The following is a 19,970-nucleotide window of genomic DNA, read 5'->3' on the forward strand; positions in this document are numbered from 1 at the left end:
CGTCCTCTCCATTTTACAACATGGCTGATTCAAATGAAGCTTTATGGAATGTTAGAGGCTTGAAAACCACCAAGAAAAGATCTAGTATCACTGATAATTAGGGTTTATTGACAGAGCTGTTGTAATGATCAAGGATACCTGTTAGCAAATTCAGTGGGCATCCTCTAGGCTTTAATGGGACCACGTTAATGAAATAGCAGTCCCCTCCTAGAACACATTGTCAGCATTTACCCCATGATAAACAGTATGGGTTCGTTAAAAGTAAAGGAATGATAGATGTGATATTTATTGTGTGTCAATCTTTGGAGAAAAAGTTATTGGGAAATGAAAAGTGACATCAGGCTTTTCTCTGTGTCATTGTGTTGGATGTGCTTAATAAGTGTATTATGGTTGTGGAATTTAGGAATGTTTATGTATGATGACAATCTTGTGATCATTTCAGAGAAGAGTAATTGATTGGCAGGGGCCTTGGAGCAGGTAGGATTGAAAGTAAATGTTTAAAAATGGTCATTGCTAGTAGTACAGTAGGTTGTGAGGGAAAGACTACTAAAAGACAGGGATGGACTCAGACCTTAAGAAGGTAGAAAAGTATAAAATCCTGGGGTAAGATATAACCCAAGAATGGTGCCATGAAGTGGAAATAGGTGAGAGGATAAAGGCAGCATAGAAAAAATGGCAAAAGCTGTTGGGGAAGTATGTGAAAACAGGATGCCAAGCAAAATGAAGCTAAAGTAAGATTTAAAAGTAATAAAGCCAGGGTTGGTGTATGGTGCAGAGACACAGGCAATAAGGAAAGAAGAGTAAGAGAAACTTTGAAAGAACTGAAATGAAAATACTGAGGTGAGCTTTGGAAGGCTCACTGAGGGGGGAGGTTTAAGAATTAGGAGGTTAAGAGAATGGCTGTCGTGGTACAAATTGGTGAGAAAATTAGAGAAGCTAGAGTGAGAAATGCAGGTGGAAGACAGAGAGTCTAAAGAAGGTTGAGAGGAGATACATAGATAATTCAAGATTGTCATATGAGTCCCTTTGGTGTAAAAACATGTTGCACAACTCTGCCTTGACTAAATGAAGCATTGAGAATAACAGGTGTCACAAAACAGCTGTGGAAAGATGCCACATATTGCATCATCATCATCTCCAGCCACTGTGTACTTTCATTGGTCTTTTCTGAGGATTTAGTCACGCAAATTGGGGTGGTTTTATGATTAATTACCTGCAGTTGGTTTTTGCACAGTTGGTCTATCCCAGCTTTGACTTATCTTTAATGAGACATTTTCTGTCTATTTGCATTGTCTATTTATTTATTTCCTTTGTAACTTGAAACTTGGAGCTATACATTTTGTAAACAGAAAATGTGCTATATAAATAAAAATTATTATTGCTGTTGTTTGTAAAGAAATTGGCCTTGCTTCAATTGTGAAAAAATAACAGCATATTTCAAAAATGTCCCAGATCTCTTGATGCTTACTGTTGATCTTATGTTGTACTAGCCGTCCCCCACAGCTCTGCCCGCATAGTAGTGAAAAAGGACCGTGAGGAGGGCCGTGCCCGGCTCCCCACTCGTGATGTCATGCTTCCCCCTCCCCTCGGCCCACAGCCTCTGTCTCAGATTAGCACAAATATATCGCTCCTGCAAGCGAACTGTGATTCTTAGCGCAATGAGAGAAGCTTGCAAAATCAACCGGAATGTTCCAGCAAATTATAGAAAAAAAACCCAATCTAAATCTGTTCTGTAGTTCTCTCATTTGCTAACTAAGTGGAGGTAAGATACGCCCCGAGGCTGGCACGCTGTGTCTCTCAAGTTCGAACGAAATTACTTTTTGTGACAGCCCCAAGGTGCATTTAAAGAAAAGTCAAATAATTCCAAATATGTCGTATACAGTGTTAAGTGATCAAGTAACCAGAGCAAATTATTATTGCTCAAAGTACAGCAGCATAAATTGTTATTGCACCTGTTAATGAATAGTACATTACATATTCTATATTGTATTACATTAGTATATTGCACATTACCAATATAGCTTATTGCACATGTTCAATTAAAAAATGGTCTCAGACTGAGGAGATTCAGAGTTCAGAAAGTTTATGGCAGAGGGGAAAAAGCTCTTTTTTAGTCTGTTTGTGCCTACATGGATTGACCTAAAGTGTCTTCCTGACGGGAGGAGCTCAAAGAATTTCCAGGATGAGTTTTGTCCTTGAGAATGTTTTTGGCTCTTCTCACACAGCGAGTCTTATACAAGAGTTTGAGTGATGGCAGTTCAGTCCCAATAATGGCCTCTGATGTTTTTACGACCCGCTGCAGGGCTTCTTTAGCAGCCTTGGTGCAGCTGTTGTACCAGGCCATCATGTAGTTAGTTAAAATGCTCTCTATAGTGCATCTATACAAATTAACCAGCAGCTTCTGGGAGAGGTCAGCTCTCCTTAGCTTCCTGAGAAAATAGAGGAGTTGTTGTGCTTTGCCTATTATAGCCAAGTTGTTGTCAGCCCAGGACAGGTCCTCTGAGATGGTGACTCCTAGAAACTTAAGGCTGGAAACTCTCTCCACAGCATCTGCATTGATTGTTATCAGACTGTGATTGGTATTTTTAGTGGTCCTAAAGTCCAGAATAACTTCTTTGGTCTTTTTGGTATTTAAGACCGGGTTGTTGGTGTTGCACCATTCTGTCAGATTCTGAACCTCTTCCTTATATGCAGTTTCACTGTTGTCTGTTACAAGCCCAATGATAGTTGTATCATCCGCAAATGTAACAATAATGTTTGATTGATGGATGGGTTGACAGTCATGGGTGAAGAGTACATAGAGAAGGGGACTTAGTACACATCCTTGCGGCACACCAGTGCTCAGGGTAAAGGTGGAGGATGTGTGTTGTTAGGTATGATGGTATTAAATGCAGAGCTGTAGTCAATGAAGAGCATCCTAACATAGGTGTTGGGCTTTTCCAGGTGCGAGAGGGCAGCATGTAGAGCCACACAGATGGCGTCCTCAGTTGATCTGTTTGACTGATAGGCAAACTGGTGTTGGTCTAGATCAGCTGGGATGGAGGCTTTGATGTGGGGGGTGAGAGCAACTGGTCGATAGTCATTAAGACAGGTTATCCTCAGTTTTTTAGGAGCAGGTACAATAGTTGTGGATTTCAGGCACAAGGAGACTACACCTGAGGAGAGCGAGAGGTTGAATATGTGTGTAAATACCTCCGCTAATTGGTCAGCGCAGGCCTGGAGCACACATCCTTGCACATTATCAGGACCCGCTGCATTCCTTGCATTGATGTTTTCGAGTGCCCGCCGCACATCATGTATGTGTATGACCAAAGGCTGAGTCTCTGGTCAGTTCGAAGATGACTGGAGGCTGGTTATTGTCCTTGTCAAACTGTGCAAAGAAACTGTTAAGTTCCTCTGTAAGGTTGGCATTGTTATTGGCCAGTGTGTCTTGTACGTCATTTTTCTATTTGTAATCCGTGATTAATCGGATGCCTTTCTCCAGTCCTGTTCAGCCTATATACATCGGACTTCCAATACAACTCGGAGTCCTGCCACGTGCAAAAGTTCGCTGACGACACTGCTATCGTGGGCTGCATCAGGAGTGGGCAGGAGGAGGAGTATAGGAACCTCATCAAGGACTTTGTTAAATGGTGCGACTCAAACCACCTACAATTGAACACCAGCAAAACCAAGGAGCTGGTGGTGGATTTTAGGAGGACCAGGCCCCTCGTGGACCCCGTGATCATCAGAGGTGACTGTGTGCTGAGGGTGCAGACCTATAACTACCTGGGAGTGCAGCTGGATGATAAGCTGGACTGGACTGCCAATACTGATGCTCTGTGCAAGAGAGGACAAAGCCAGCTATATTTCCTTAGAAGGCTGGCGTCCTTCAACATCTGCAATAAGATGCTGCAGATGTTCTACCAGACGGTTGTGGCGAGCGCCCTCTTCTACGCGGTGGTGTGCTGGGGAGGCAGCATTAAGAAGAAGGACGCCTCACGCCTGGACAAACTGGTGAGGAAGGCAGGCTCTATTGTAGGCATGCAGCTGGACAGTTTGATGTCCGTGGCAGAGCGACAGGCGCTCAGCAGGCTCCTATCAATTATGGAGAATCCACTGCATCCACTAAACAGTGTCATCTCCAGACAGAGAAGCAGCTTCAGCGACAGACTGCTGTCACTGTCCTGCTCCACTGACAGACTGAGGAGATCGTTCCTCCCCCAAACTATGCGACTCTTCAATTCCACCTGGGGGGGGGGGGGGGGGTTAAACATTAACATTATTCAATGTTATTGTCTGTTTTTACCTGCATTTTTATTACTCTTTAATTTAATATTGTTTTTTGTATCAGTATGCTGCTGCTGGAGTATGTGAATTTCTTCTTGGGATTAATAAAGTATCTATCTATCCGCTGTGAGTTACTGTCAATCCGTTGTTTGTATATGAGTTTAGCAGACTTGATGCCCTTCTTGAGGTTGGCTCTGGCAGCTCTATAGGCTGAGGTGTCTCCTAATTTAAAGGCTTTGTCCCTTTCCCTGGGCAGCTGTTTGACTTCACTATTCATCCATGGTTTCTCATTTGGGTAGGCCTTAATCCTTTTGTTGACAGTGACATTGTCCACACAGTAATTAATATATGACAGCACAGATGAAGAATATGTCTCTAAGTCTGTTTGTTCAAAGCAGTCCTGGAGTTGGCAAATGGCCGTTTCAGGCTAAACTTTAACAGTCTTGCTAATTGGATTATTACTGCTGATATGGGCTTTGTGCTCTGGAACAAGAGACAAAGAGAGATGATCAGATTTGCGGAGGTGGGGGCGTGGAATGACCTTATATGCGTCTTTTATGTTTGTATAGACGTGGTCTAAGGTGTTTTCCCCTCTGGTTTTACAATGTACATGCTGATAAAATCTGGGGAATACATCCTTAAGATTCGCTTGATTAAAATCCCCAGCAATGCTAAAAACTGCATCAGGGTGCGAGTTCTGTTTTTTTACTGATAATGTCAAACAATTTTTCAAGCGCTGACTTAACATTAGCCTGAGGAGGTATGTATACTGCCGTAACAATGACGACGGGATGTTCTCTCGGTAGGTAAAACAGTCGGCATCTTAGCATCAGATATTCCACGTCCGGACAACAAAACTTGTTGATTATAGTTATATTAGTGCACCAAGCATTATTAGTATAGACACACAGCCCTCCACCTGTTTTCTTACCGGAATCGGGGGTTCAATCGGCTCGATGGAGCGTGCAACCTGCAAGCTCAACTGCTGTGTCCGGTATGGTGGGATCCAGCCATGTCTCCGAAAAAATCAAAAGGCAGCAGTACCGTGTAGTTTTATGTGTGGAAATATCCAGTCGGAGCTCGTCCATTTTATTTGCAAGTGATCTAGTATTCGCAAGAAGAACGATAGGAAGAGGGGCTTTATGCAGAGCAACCTTTAGCCTAGTTAGTAATCCTGCTTGCTTGCCTCTTTTTTGCTTCCTCTCCCTGCGCCGTCTACGTGGCCGTCTTTCAAGTGTAGGAGTCAACGTAAGTCCCGGTGATCTGAGAATCTCCTGTGGTATTGCTTCTGTTATAATAATTATATGCTATTAGTGCCGATCTGTAGAAGCTTTTGATGACTGTAGTGGATGTTCGCTTCCGTGTGTAAAACGATGAAAGTCAATATTAAGAAAAATAAAAGCAGAAAAGAGTTTCTCTTGGATTCTCGCAAATAAATCGGTACCACAAGAAAACTATGATATTTAGCACGAAGAGAGAAGTCACAAAATCATCCGGTATGTTCAAGCAAATTAGACAAAAAACCCCATCTAAATCCGTTAAATAGTTTTTTTGTGAAAAGTGGACAGACAGACATTGGATTTTATATACTGTATATATATAAATCCATCCATCCTCCAACCCCAACTATAGGGTCACAGGGGTCAGCTGGAGCCAATCCCAGCCAACACAGGAAATAAACCCCGCACAGGGCGCGCACACACACCAACCACAATTTTAGAATCGCCAATACACCTAACCTGCATGTCGTTGGACTGTGGGAGGAAACCGGACCACCCGGAGGAAACCCACACAGACACGGGGAGAAACTCCACGCAGGGAGGACCCGGGAAGCGAACCCGGATCTCCTAACTGCGAGGCAGCAGCGGTACCCACTGCGCCACCCTATATATATATATATATATATATACGTATAAATTTAATATCACAACTTCACTACAGGTGTATCTTTTGTTTAAGTGTGTATATGTTTTTTTGGCCTCTGTATTAGCTAAACAAACAAGCTTAACTGAATGAACGGCCTCCTCTCATTTGCCAAACTTTATAAATTCTTATGTTCTTAATGTGCATTTAGATTAACAAATTAACATAGTTAGGCTACAGGTAGTGTGGTGCAGTGGTTAAGGAAATGGCCCTCAAACTCTGAGGGTGTGGGTTCAAATCCTGCTGATGACACTATGTGACCACAAGAAGGCACTTTACCTGCCTGTGATCCAATCGGAAAAATGAAATGTAAACAATTATGCCTATTGTTGTATGTCACCTTGTGTAAGCCAAAAATAAGTATTTTTTAATAATATTAATTCATACATTAAGTTTAGTACTGGGCTATTGTGTTTATTGTACCTGAAATACTGTTGTCTAAACATAACACCTACAGTACATGTTTTGTAGATGTCACATATGTACTTCTTAAATATTTAATTTAATTATAAATAGGAAAAATATATATTTTTTTGTAATCACAGTTACTAACCCATTAAGAGTCTCTCGTTTGCTTGTGGTTTTAATGTTAGGTGTGGCTGCTGATTTTCCCTGCATTAAGTTTCTTATTAAGAAAGTAGTTTCTTCTTTTAATTGATTTTGTTATTTAATTATGTGGGTGGGCGGCACAGTGGGTAGTGCTGCTGCCTTGCAGTTAGGAGACCCGAGTTTGCTTCCCAGGTCCTCCGTGCATGGAGTTTGCATGTTCTCCACGTGTCTGCGTGGGTTTCCTCTGGGTACTCCGGTTTCCTCCCACAGTTCAAAGACATGCAGGTTAGGTGCATTGGTGATTCTAAATTGTCCTGTGTGTGTGTGTGTGTGTGCGCGCCCTGCAGTGGGCTGGCGCCCTACCTGGGGTTTGTTTCCTGCCTTGCGCCTTGTGTTGGCTGGGATTGGCTCCAGCAGACCCCTGTGACCCTGTAGTTAGGATATAGCAGGTTGTATTATGTGGGTAAGTCAGTTATCTATTCTTTTTTTGTTTGGGTGGCTGTACAGCTTTCCCCACACACATGTGGAAACATGATGTGTCTGTGGTCATAATGCTAAAGTTTCAACTTAAGTGCACTCAGCTCCTCTTGTTGTATTCCAGGAGTAAACATGGCCATTTGGCTCTCTGTTTGCACCAAAGAAAAGCACTGAGCAGTGATCCAGTTTTTATGGGCTGAAGTTATATTGGAGTTGAAATCCAGAAAGGCTTTCTGCACAGTATGGGGGAGTATTTACCATGACAAAGTGTTTACAAATGGATTGAGAAGTTCAAAAATGGTAGGACAAGTGTTAAGCACAAAGAAGGAGTGCGGTGCCTGTTCTTGTCCACTACCAACAACAACATTGAGCAAGTACATACTGTGATTCTGACGAACAGATGAGGATTTCAGCCCCTGGATGTAACATTTTTTAGTTATAATATGTTAAAATTAACTTTGTAATTTTTTTGAATGCCACAAAAACATTATTTATAGAGCCCCATAAGTGACATGGGTAAGGAAATAATTAGTAAAAAGTTGGAGAAGAAAAAAATTGATCCAGCCCCATTCTGTTCTGCAAACTGCAGCAAGGTGTACTTGAAATGACTGTGAAGATCAGGGGTCTACAAAGTTGGGTCATAGCGGCTGCAGATTTTTGTTCCAACCCCATGAAAAGTCAATTATTGTAACATTGAAGCAGTTATTGTTAAAACAACATTTTTATGCTTTATTTTAGTTGTCTTGCTTGTCAAGATTTACCACCCTTAAATGATAATGATAATTTTAATTTTAAACAGCTGCATTCACTATTTTTAAACTCCCCTTATTCGTAATAAGATACAAATGATGAAGGAACCAGCAGTGCTCCATATAACTTGTTTCCATTTACATCTGTGTATTTGTCCTGAACTATCTGATTTAATAAAATATTTGGAAGGAAATGGAAGAGAAACAAAGTGAAGCACTAAGAATTACACATCTGCTTCAGGCTACAAATCACTTGGATGATATCCTTGGAAAGGGAAAAAATGACCTGACATTGCAGAACAAATACATTAACAAGCCATAAGATTAAATAAGATCTGTTATTGGCAAGGATTGCTTTCTAATTAAGCAATCCGATTGCAGCAAAAACCTGTAGCCAATACGGCCCTACAACACAGACTTTGCAGACCCCTGGTGATGATGACCAGGTGTCAGCCCTAATGACACCACCTCAGTTGTTCTCACAGAAGATGCTGTTTCATGTGTTGTGTTTCAGTCGCCTTGTCATTTGTCTTTTTGCAATATCTTCAGACTTCAGGTGCTCAGTATTAGACTAGAAGTTCTTTTATGAGAAAACACTTTTGATATTTGATATTTTCCCCTCCTGTCAAAAAAAATATATAAATTCTCCCTTCGATTTTTTTTTCCGTCAGTCAAAATATTCTTTCTGCCATGTCACTTAAGGGGTTCTGGAGTATTTTGAATTGACACATATGTAACACATATTAGAACACAAAGAAAATAACACAAATAATATTAGAAAATTGCCAGCACTACTGTTTCTAAGAATCTGCAGTCCTCTGAGTGAAAAAACTGTTATGACATGGTCCATGCAGTACTTATGTATAAATTATGCTTTACTGATACTGCAGGAAATCACACAATGGAAGATTTTGCAATACAGTACAACTGATTGTACTTTACAATGAAATTGCACTAAGTACATCCATCCATTTTCCAACCTACTGAATCCGAACACAGGGTCACGGGGGTCTGCTGGAGCCAATCCCAGGGCAGGAACCAATCCTGGGCAGGGTGCCAACCCACCGCAGGACACACACAAACACACTAGGGCCAATTTAGAATCACCAATCCACCTAACCTGCATGTCTTTGGACTGTGGGAGGAAACCGGAGCAAACCCACGCAGAGACAGGGAGAACATGCAAACTCCACACAAGGAGGACCCAGGAAGCGAACCCAGGTCCCCAGATCTCCCAACTGTGAGGCAGCAGCGCTACCCACTGCACCACCATGCCGCCCCACTAAGTACGTAAACATATAATATTTATAATGTACACACTACAATGAACAGGAAATTTACTCAAGTGACCAACTTAAATAATTTTTAACTTAAAAACTAAACACATTGTGTCAAATGAAGTAAACAAGCTGCACAGACAGATTAGTAGAGGGGTGGCTTAATGCCACTGTGCAAGTCGACCTTTACAGATCTGTTGTGGGGTGTGCATGTGTATGTTTGTGTCTCCATTTCTTTCTCTTCATTATTGGGCATATGCTCTGGTAGGGCAAACAAGCTCTCAGCTGTCTTCACTTCTAAATTTCTTTGAGTGACTGTGAAGGTGTCTATGCTTCATGTGCACTGGCTTGTGCAGGGGCAGATCTACTATGAAACTAATGAAGCTTAAGCTTCAGGGCCCCTAATCCTGAAGGGCCCCCCTGAAGCAACTTTAATTTTAACACCCAATAGCTCAAAAAGTATAAGGCATAGGATTTTTTATTCACACCAGTGACTTTGACATATGAGATAATCCAGTACATCAATTTGATTCAAAATCTTAGATGTAGTGGTTCATTTTTTTTTTTAAATTTGAGGTGATCTATCATGGAACAACGCCATTGAAGAAGATACACAGTGGTTAGCCAGACTTAATTGCTGGAGGCGAAGGGGCTCCCATAACAGTTCAACCTTCAGGGCCTCAGAAATATAGGTCCACCACTGTGTTTATGTGTGCATACATGTATACTGAATATTTGTCTCAAAATCTAATTGTGCAAAAATGTTGCAAATCAATGACTAAATGGAGCAGGCAGCTAACATTTCAGTTAAATTAAACTACAGCAGTTATCTTTGGATGTAGGTCCCATGGTTTTTGAAGGATATGGAAATACTTACTGGACCAAACTGTGACAAAAACAATAGGTCAGGAACCTGTAATAAGACAACCACTATGAATTTTCGTAAAGTGTTCAACTCAGTTGATCGAGCTGCCCTGTGGGATATCCTGAAACTTCACAGGATCCACAGTTGCTGAATAGTTGACAGTTGATTCTGGAGTTTGTCAAGGGTGTGTTCTTGCTTCTACTCTGTTCAATGCTTGCATGGACTAGGTGCTGGGCAGGGTTGTGGAGTCCAGCGGCCGTTGGGCATCTGTTGGTGAAGAAAGATTCACTGATCTTGACTTTACTGACGAAGCTGTGATGTTCACAGATTCAATGAAAGCTCTGATCGGGGCTCTTAAGAGACTTAACTATGAGTCTGAGTGCCTAGGTTTGTGAGTGGCCTGGATAAAAACCAAGATCCAAGAACAGATGGGTGAATGTGACAAAATTTGCATACATTATCTAGTAAACAATGAAAAGATCCATCTTGATACAAAAAAGGAAAACATCTAAGTGCTGCCCAACTCAAGTAACTGATACAACAGGCCATTGCCAAACTACCAGAGATAACGTCTATGCTAAAAGCACAAGTGGAAGAGGAAACTGGCCTTTCCCAGCAAGCATCGGGTGCAAGGCAAGATCAATATTTTCTGGACAGTGTGTCAGTCCATCACAGGAGGAACGCACAGAAACACCTGAGCCAATTTAGGATCACCATTCAACCTAACCTGCATGTCTTTAGCTGTGGGAGGAAACCCATGTGAACATGGGGAGAACATGCAAGTTTCACACAGGGAGGACCTGGGATTGAACTACAGTCACCTTTTTGTGAGGCGGTAGCACAACCATTGTGCCTAGGAGACTAAGTCAGAGAGGCGAGATTGCGTTGGTTTGGACATGTGCAGAGGAGATATGCTGGATATATTGGGAAAAGGATGTTAAAGATAGAGCTGCCAGGCAAGAGAAAAAGAGGGAGGCCTAAGAGAAGGTTTATGGATGTGGTGAGAGAGGACATGCAGGTATTGGGTGTAACAGAGCAAGATGTAGAGGACAGGAAGATATGGAACAAGATGATCCACTGTGGCATCCTCTAATGAGAGCAGCCGAAAGAAAAAGAAGAAGAAGAACAAATACAACCACTGCTCCAAAATATCACCCTTAGAGTTTTAGCATTACAGAAAAAATTAAATGAAACACTATCAGGCCCAGTGTTTTTGCTGAAGTGGGTTTAAAGTAGCATCTGGAATTAATCTTACTAAGGACTCTGGTATTTGAACCCATAAAATTGTTTTCTGTTTGAAGTGAATATTTATTAAAAATAGTTGTAACTGTATAAATATTTTGTTATTTGAACACTCTTTCTCATTTTAGAATTTAGTTAATTATTTAGTCAGTCATTTTCCAACCTGCTACATCCTAACACAGGGTCATGGGGGTCTGCTGGAGCCAATCCCAGCCAGCACAGGGTGCCAGCCCACCGCAGTGCACACACACAGGATAATTTAGGATCACCAATGCACCTAACTGGCATATCTTTGGACTGCGGGAGGAAACCCACGCAGACACGGGGAGAACATGCAAAGTCCTCACAGGGAGGACCCGGGAAGAGAACCCAGGTCTCCTTACTGCGAGGCAGCAGTACTACCACTGTGCCACCCTAGTTCATTATTTATATTTTTGTTAATGCAGACTGCAGTTTGAAATAGTTTTTTTAGAATTTATGAAATTAACCTGTAATTTGTTATTCCATATTGAATTGGAATGTCCAACACCATGATACAGACTCATGATGATTATGTCACTCAAATTGCCAATAGTGACCAACCCGTGCCCTTTGATCACGACCCTCTAAACGACAAGATTGACCTCCATCTGCAATTGTGCAGCTTGAAACCACAAGGGTGAGCCCCATTATGTTCAACATCACTAACTGCTCCACTTGCCTAATCATCCCTGGATGGATGGATGGTGGATTTTCAGGACTAATACAAATATTGGATAGCGAAATCATTCACCCAACCATTTTGGAAATCTCTTAATAATCTAATTTGGGGACTTTGAGCAGAGCTCACACTGGGAGAGGTATTAGACCAGGGCACACTCAGCGACCAAATTAAAATTTCCATATCAATTTATGGTAGACGTTTTTAATATGAGAACCAACGTACCCACAGAAAAGCTTCACTTGGATAACGAGAGATCGTGTTACGATCACATAGACCGCATCCACATGGGGATTTGAAAAGGCTGACCCAATCCAGGGTCGCACGTAGCAGAAGCCTGTTCGAGAAGCCTTGCAGGACCAACCCTGTATGTAGCGCCCTCGTCCACTGCATAGCGCACTGACATTGGGCCATGTTAGAGCTGTCTATTAACTTAACATCTAGTCATCATGAAATGACTGTTCTTTTCGTCCGTCCTAAGAATAACGTATTTCCTACTAGTAGGTGTCGCTGAGCCAGAGCCCGGTGGAGCTGCGGCTAAAGCTGCTGCGTAATTCCTACATTGCCTGGAACTGAGGGTTAGGTTCAATTCCACCTCTGCACGACCTCAATAGAGTCCCCTTCCCTTTCAAAAGCAGCTTGATGTGGATGGAGGATTTGCTGTTGGTGATCGACATTGAATAGTTAAAGAAAGTTATACGTAACTAGAGCTGAACTAAAACTGCTTGTGCATATTTCAATCGCTCTTGGCTACCGTTGCATCATTATGCTAGTGATTTAAATGAATGTAATTTTCCCCTCATTGCACGTGCTATATCAATGTGACTGTAAAAATGTTTCGCGCAAAAGAAAATAGTGGCAGATTCGTTCTCAGTACACCCTACATGCGGTAACGCGGAGAATTACACACGAACAACGAGTATTTCTTGTCCCTCCAGCACTAGGGGGCAGCAGAGAGAATTGCACAGTACAAGTGCTGACGAATGGCAACAAATATGTCTGACTGATCTGGCTGTTAAGGTAAGCTTCAAAACCGAATACCTCTTGCCTAATTCTTTTTCACCTTTTATTTCATATATAGGTTGTTTATTTTTGCATAGTGCATTTATTCAGAGATCACATTTTAATCGTTTATTTTACCTTAACCAAGGCCGTCTCAATACTGTGGAGAAGTTTGTCTACATGGTGGAGAGTCGGGTTTCGAAGCGAGGCTTTTCGGTTTATGTTTCTCAAAGCACTGTCGACCCGGTAAAATTGGAATGACCTAAATCGTGAGCTATTCTCGTACCGTCCTTTACAGACTGCTATTTTCAAGTAGTCTTTCATGGAGTGGGGGTTTGTGTCAGAAACCTCTCCTACGGTGTAATGCGCGTGGCCTCGCATAGTCGTGTTGACAATATTCATGTTTTCCTCGTGCCGTTGTTACGCTGAAATCTTGTAATAAGGCCTAGAGACGTACGTTTAATGGCATTTTAACCATAAAATTTTAAATATACAAACATACAGATTTGGGACGATAATGATTGCGCTTATTTATTATCGTTTATTACCGATAATAATTTAAACACATGTAGCAGGCAATTGAAGATCCATGAGGACTGAGCAGAGTTTAAATGACGTGAAGTCGCGCCTTCCTCCCCTCAGCAGTTATCTCACACTTTTTATGAAATTACATACCCACATCGGGGAACGATTGGAAATAAATGTTATTTGGGTGTGTTCACTAAGTTACCAAAGAGGGAAAACAGCAGTTTTTGACAGAATGTGTAACACTCCAGAACCGATAACGGATCTTTTTATATCTTTTCAGAAACGTGATTATTTCAAACATGTTTTAGTTGAATCATTTACGCCATATTACTTAAAATAAATGCATAAAATATCGGCTAGTTATGTGATGCTGCTGGTGTGTACTCCATCTGATCGCCCTTTTCCTTTTTAATATACTTAAATTATTAAATTGTTTTGCCGGTTGAATTTTACACTTTAAGTTCGAGTAGCCATCACATTACAAGCTTAATACAACGAAATTTATTAAAAGAAAGTACTGTGCAGAAGAGCAAAACTAGTAGTTTGAAACGAGAATGCTACAAGTATTTACAGTACAGCTTGTCAAAAAATGTGCTTCACACAGGATGAAGAGTAAAATTCTTACGAATGAAAGGGCTTAACAAGTAACCTTTAAAAACGGTTGCCAGACTTGGGAATCAGGCGTCAACTTTTGGTTTCTGAAAACGTATTTGCCGTTTAAACATTCTATATTTCGAGTAATTAAGAAGCTGTGAAATGATACGGAAGCTTGCTTTACCTGCTACTTTACAGAATTTCAATCTTAAGTGTTCACATCTTAACGTCAAAATTCCAGCACAGTGCACGGCTCTTCTTTGTGTCACGTGACTTGCTTAAGTCTAGCCAATGAGGATTGTGGTGGTATACTTCACTTATTAGGCAACAGTGCATGAATGTTTTCACGGTTAAAGCACTTCTTAGCAGTTGAAATTTAAAGTGCAAGATTTATTTTCAAAACACATACGGAATACCTCCTTCATTACTTGAAGTACACTGAATATGATTCCATCCTGCAGTCCGTTTTATAATTTTGCTTTCATTTGATAGTGTGCACCAGCAAATGAAAATAAACAGCTTCAACAAGCCAAAACTACCAGAATTGGCTTCAGTAATCCGTCCCAGAGCCCAACAAAATGAAAAATGTTTCCTAATTTTGGCATAAATCCCCAGATAATAACAGTATTAGCTGCAGTGTATGGTTTCCTTACAGACTGCAATAAAGTATCAGTAATTTAAGCATTTTTAACACAGGATAAAGTATGTGCAGCACAGTGGTAGCACCCCTGCCCTCCCTGCAGTAAGGAGACAGGAGTTCTCCTCCTGGGTGCCCAGTTTGAATTTTGTGTTCATCAAATATCTTCTTGGGTTCCCTCCCATGGTCCTAAAACATTCATGTTAGGTGAATTAGTGATGCTAAATTGGCCTGTGTTTGTGTTCACCCCACAATAGACTAGCTCCCTGTCCAGGGATTGTCCCAGCCTTGCACCTGATGCTTGCTGAAATACAATACAATATAACTTATTTTTTGTATAGCACTCTTAACTATGTGCAGGCGCAGAACTCTGTGAACAGTTCTCAGATAAAATCTAAGTATAGGTTATACTGTTCTAATTACTAAATACAGAACTGGTACACATATAAATGCAAATTTCAAACACGCAAAGAACACATTAGAACCTGATTAAACATAAATTGAAATCAGCAATATCTGTCCATTAATTAATTCAAGAGCTATAGCCAGTTGACAACAGTTGAGATTAAAATTGTAAAACAGAAAGTAAGAAATAAAGTCACAGTCCTTGAGACCGTGGTCACCTGGCTGCCCACCTGCTCCTGGGTTTTCTGTAGTGGAGTCTGTGCTGGCCATCCTTTTTGATAAGTGAATCTTGCCATCTGCTGATTCCATCCATCATCCTACCTGCTATATCCTAACACAGGGTCACGGGGGTCTGCTAGAGCCAATACAGGGTGCAAGGCAGGAACAAACTGTGGTCAGGGCGCTAGCCCACCACAGGGCACACACACCAAGCACAATTTAGGATCGCCAATGCACCTAACCTTCATGTCTTTGGACTGTAGGAGGAAACTCACACAGACACGGGGTAAACATGGAAGCGAACCCAGGTCTCCTTACTGCGAGGCAGCAGCGCTACCACTGCACCACCGTGCCGCCCCCACTGATTCCAATGCTCCTTTATCCAAGATGACTTTTCTATATGCATATAAAGTGATAGCTACATGCATTGAGATATAGATATGCTGCAGTTTCACTGCGACCCTGCTTGGGATAATCTGGCTTTGAAATGGATGAAAGTACAGTTTTATATATACATGTTCTGTATATCAAATGTTATATAAGTGAAAATATGAAACAATCCTCTACATATGTTAATGTAAAATAATGGCAAATGCTTGTGCATGTCATCTCTGCCTGCTCACATTCTGTTTTGTGTCAAAGTTTCTAAATATTAAGTAGAATTTCTTATACTTGTTTCTTTATTGGGCTTCTAAAATCGATCCTTGTATCTTGAATTTGAATAAAAAGAATGAGTTATTACTATTACTAATATATTGATGTTTAAAGATTTAATTAGGCGGCACGGTGGCGCAGTGGGTAGCGCTGCTGCCTCGCAGTTGGGGGACCTGGTTTCACTTCCCAGGTCTTCCCTGCGTGGAGTTTGCATGTTCTCTGCGTGGGTTTCCTCCCACAGTCCAAAGACATGGTGGATTGGCGATTCTAAATTGGCCCTAGTGTGTGCTTGGTGTTTGTGTGTGTCCTGCGGTGGGTTGGCACCCAGCCCGGGATTGGTTCCTGTCTTGTGTTGGCTGGGATTGGCTCCAGCAGACCCCCGTAACCCTGTGTTCGGATTCAGCGGGATGGATGATTTAATTAATGTTGTAGTACTTTGAAGAAACAATCAAAAATAAGTCAATAAATGTGTTAAAAGAATACTCTTACCTTGTATGTACTGTACCTGTAATTAAAGTTGTTGAGAGTCGGCATAATTTGTGGTGTGATGTAATCTTAAATGTATTACCACATTTGTAGTGCCAAATGTGTTTGCTTTAGCTCCATTACAGCTGACTTATTTTCCCAGCACACATTCCAATTAGTATATCTTTCAGCTTTGCACACTTGAACAGATTTCCACACAGCAAACATATTGCAGTATCCACGGGTTCTGTGGGAAGCTGCTGCTCTTCACATTCATCTGTCTGAGCTGAAGGAGATTTTTACCATCCTGTTACTTGGACACCCGATTTACAAATACACTTGTATGGTGGCCTGTTGTCAAACTGCTTTTTAACTTGTTTTCCCACATAAAATACCAAAATAAAAGTGTGTAGTTTACATTTCATTTTAATCGTAAAATTGACTAGTTATATGGCAATCTGCTAGTTATACATAATGAGCAAAAACATCCATTTTTGACCCACTGCTGAGAAACCAGTGCATTATTAAAGTGGTTAATCTTCTTGGCACCAGGGGCCAAAAAGTGGTTGCCATTTACCTCAAAATGGTGGTTTGTGTTTACTCGAGTTTAATACTAGAATTACCAGAGCCTACGAAAAAACTCGTAAATCCGGCCCACCTTAAATCCCTTCGTACCTCTCAGTCAGCGTCTTTTGTCTTCTAAATGTGTCGATAAGCCCAAGCAGCCTACTATTCCATCCCCCCACTGCCGCAGAACATGCACAAAGGTCTCCCAATTCCTGCCTTGATTGATTATCTGGGAGTGAGCTACCCAGAATTTTAAGGGGAAATAATTTGATGTGTGTTTTGTGTCTACAACAATTTATGTAAACACATCATTAAAACAGAAACATTTTTCATGTTTTAGTAATAAAAAACAAAATGTAGACATCAGTTGTATAATGTGTGAAGGCTCATGGCCAAGTATCAAGTAAACACTTTCACAAAGGTGCAAATACAATACAACAGCTTCTGTGGTGCTGTGGTTAGGACTGTTGACTTATAATCCAGAGGTCGTGAGTTCGAAACCAGCTCCCTGGCAAATTTACCGTTTTGAGTAGTGAGCTGCTCTTATATTGTTAATATTATACAATAAAAACATACATTTGATTTGTGTCTGTAACAGCCGGTGTAAATTTATAGTACTTGTAAAAGCGTGTTTTTTTTTTTTTTTCACTTTTATTCTCTCAGTCACGATCACGATACAACACTGACCCCCTACCCCAGATCTGATGCGGTTACTTTTTATCTGAAACTAGAAATAACTGTAGATATGATTGGTGTTTTGAGACAATGGAACTGGAAATTCTTAGATCTGGTGGAATGAAAGCTGAAACACAAACGCTGGTGACTCTGCCTTCTTCGTATCTCACTATCTTTTTTTATTCAGTTTTATTGAGTGTTCCTGCTCACGCTGAATTAGTATGCACCTTATGGTCCATGATGTCAAAGCCGCACTGACAAAAAAACAGAGACATAGGTGTATATGTGATATTTGGAATAACTCATTTTATGACCTGTATAGTACATTTTGGAAAACATTGTGGTACTGATGTAACATGAAAGGATGGTCCTTGGGTGCATGGGAACTATTAACATTTGAATGTGATGATTGCATATAGCGCAAAACTGACGTCTCTGTACTGTTCTTTCCTCTGCATGTCCTGGAGTACAAAAGAAACGCCCCCATGCACCCAAAAGTGGACACTGGCAAGATCGAAAAAAAAAACAAAAAAAAAAAACGTGGTCACTGATTACAAGCACAAGAAGGCATGCGAATGAATATGAATAATATGAATAATGTTACATCAGTGCCACAATGTTTTCCAAAATGTACTATACAGGTCATAAAATGAGTTATTCCAAATATCATATATACCTATGTCTCTGTTTATTTGTCAGTGCGGCTTTGACATCATGGACCATAAGGTGCATAGTAATTCAGCATGAGCAGGAACACTCAATAAAACTGAATAAAAAAAAAAAAATCAAGTGACGGTGAGATACGAAGAAGGCAGAATCACCAGCGTTTGTGTGTCAGCTTTTATCCCGCCAGATCAGAGAATTTCCAGTTCCATTGTCTCAAAACACCACTCACATCTACAGTTATTCCCAGTTTCAGATAAAAAGTAACCATGTCAGATCTGGGGCAGGGGGGTGGGTGTTGTATCGTGATTGTGACATGCTAACTTTTACAAGTACTATAAATTTTCACCAGCTGTTACAGACACAAATCAAATGTATGTTTTTATTGTATAATATCAACAGCAAGAGCAGCTCACTACTCAAAACAATAAATTTGCCGGGGAGCTGGTTTTGAACTCACAATCTCTGGATTGTAAGTCGTCAGTTCTAACCACAGCACCTGTCGTATTGTACTTGCACTTTTTGTGAAAGTGTTTATTTGATATTTGGCCATCAGTCACACATTATACAGTTCATGTCTATATTTTGTTATTTATTACTAAAACATGAAAAACGTTTCTGTTTTAATGATGTATTCACATAGATTGTTGTAGACATAAAACACACATCAAATTATTTCCCTTTACAATTCTGGGCAGCTCACTCCCAGATAATCAATCAAGGCAGGAACTGGAAGAACTTCTTGCCCGTTCTGAGGCAGTGGGGGGATGGTATAGCAGGCTGCTTGGGCTTATCTACACATTTAGACTACAAAAGATGCTGCCGGAGAGGTGCGAAGGGATTTAAGGTGGGCTGGATTTGCAAGTTTTTTCGTTGGATCTGGTAATTCTAGTGTTAATCAGCATAATGTTGAATGGAGTGGCATAGTGATTAATGTACCTACTTTATGACCTCAGCATCCCTGGTTTAAGTCTGGTTGCCTTCTTTGTAGGTTTTGCTTATTTTTCCCCCTGAGGTATTGTTGATTTCATCCCAGATCTTAAAGAGGCATGTTAGGTTAATTGCCAGTTCTATATTAGTGTGGTTGTGCACATAAGCAGGCATTGACATGAACTGGCAAACAGGTGCTATCACGATAGGGTATGGCCCTCAGGATCCATGTATTGGATTAACTGGGTTTGAAAACATTATCTAATAATATGTTGCAATGTAGGATTAATGCAGAGAAATTAAAACCAAAAAAAAAAAAATTTATAATTTGTAGATCTGCTGTTTAGATCACTTAAGCCAATTTCACATTATGCAAAGTCTAGTCACAAGGCATGTCAGACTTTCAACTACAGTTGCTGATCTCATCTCTGGATTATGTCAGTTTAAATGATTGAAAATCATTTGGCATGTCAAATTTAGTAGCCGAGTAATGACATTCCAAGACACAGTTAATCTTGCCCCTTTTCCTGGCAGCCACTAGTGTGCTGTTTGACGGACCCGGAGCAGTTCAAAGGGTTAA

General features: G+C 40.9%; 2 protein-coding genes across 3 annotated transcripts in view; one reads left to right on the top strand and one right to left on the bottom strand.

The window, feature by feature from the left end:
• The window catches only part of LOC114649283 (uncharacterized), a 282,139-nt gene that overhangs the window by 61,738 nt on the left and 200,431 nt on the right, over nt 1-19,970 (bottom strand). The gene's annotated exons all lie outside the window — the stretch shown is intronic.
• The window catches only part of gtf3c2 (general transcription factor IIIC, polypeptide 2, beta), a 158,995-nt gene continuing 152,007 nt past the window's right edge, over nt 12,983-19,970 (top strand). For both annotated transcript variants that reach the window (XM_028796786.2, XM_051925479.1), the window contains exon 1: nt 12,983-13,071. The gene's annotated coding sequence lies outside the window, so the exon portion shown is untranslated. The remainder of the gene's footprint in view (nt 13,072-19,970) is intronic.

Source organism: Erpetoichthys calabaricus, chromosome 3 (genome assembly GCF_900747795.2).
Source record: "Erpetoichthys calabaricus chromosome 3, fErpCal1.3, whole genome shotgun sequence".
Classification (NCBI taxonomy): domain Eukaryota; kingdom Metazoa; phylum Chordata; class Cladistia; order Polypteriformes; family Polypteridae; genus Erpetoichthys; species Erpetoichthys calabaricus.